We start from the raw sequence: 1,202 nt of genomic DNA on the forward strand, positions 1-1,202 counted from the left end.
CGCAGCCGCCGCGCGCGCCCCCGAAGGGCGGGGCCGGAGAGCGCGCAGGCGCTCGCCTTAAAGGGGCGGGTCACTGTTAAAGGAGTGGGAGGGGTCGCGCCGCGGGCGATCTCAACGAGTTGTGTAGAGAAGGGAGCCGAACTGACAGCACAGGACCAGTAATCTCCTCCCTCTCCTGCACCCCACATGGCGCAGAATCGTCCTATCAGCACAGCCCTCCATCCAATATTCAACGAGTTCAGTGCGTGCTTGCGTCTCTTCAATCCCTACTGCCTACCTGGAGCTCCCATCACGTCCTAGCCGGATCGTTACAACCGTTTCCTAACTGGTGTCTTTGCCCTGTCTTGCCCTGCAATCCTCTCCACACTAGGCAACCCCTGTGGGTGAATCATGACATTCTCTTTTTCAAAACGTACCCAGGTGTTTTAATAATACTCAGTCTTGGTGAGGGTTCTACTCTTCTGCTGGTAAGTAGGACCCTTCTGGTATGTTGCATTTGAATGGCTGTGTGCCATCCAGTCGATTCATAACAACTGTATAAGGTTTCAGAGGCTGTAAATCTTTACGGGAGCAGAAAACCTCATCTTTCTCTCACTGGAACTGCGGTTAGCAGTTCAGTGGCTAGCAAGGTCAGTGGTTCGAGTCCACCAGCCGCTCTGTAAAGAAAGATGACGTTTTCTGCTCCCCAAAAGATTTACAGCTTGGGAAACCCTATGAGTCAAAACCGACTTGACGTCACTTAACAACAAATCTTTACATAAACCAACTGCCATATTTTTCTTCCTTAGAGCATCTGGAAGGTTCAATATGCAGACGTTTTAGTTATCACTCCAACGCTTTCACCTCTGTTCCCCCAAAGCTCCCTAACAAACTAAATTGTTGTTGTTATTAGGTGCCATGAAGTCGGCTCCCACTCATAGTAGCTTTACGCACAAGAGAACGAAACACTGCACCATCCTCACAATTGTTACCCTTGAGCCCATTGTTGCTGCCACTGTGCCAAATCCTTGTTCAGAGTCTTCCTCTTTTTCACTGACCCTCCACTTTACCTAGCATGATGTCTGTCCTCCAAGGATAGGTCCTTCCTGATAATATTTCCCAAGTATGAGAGATGAAATCTTGCTATCCTGCCTTCTAAAGAGCATTCTGTCCGTACTTCTTCCAACACAGATTTGTGTGTTCTGGCAATCCATGTTACTTTT

Source organism: Chrysochloris asiatica, unplaced genomic scaffold, assembly GCF_000296735.1.
Source record: "Chrysochloris asiatica unplaced genomic scaffold, ChrAsi1.0 scaffold00138, whole genome shotgun sequence".
Classification (NCBI taxonomy): Eukaryota; Metazoa; Chordata; class Mammalia; order Afrosoricida; family Chrysochloridae; genus Chrysochloris; species Chrysochloris asiatica.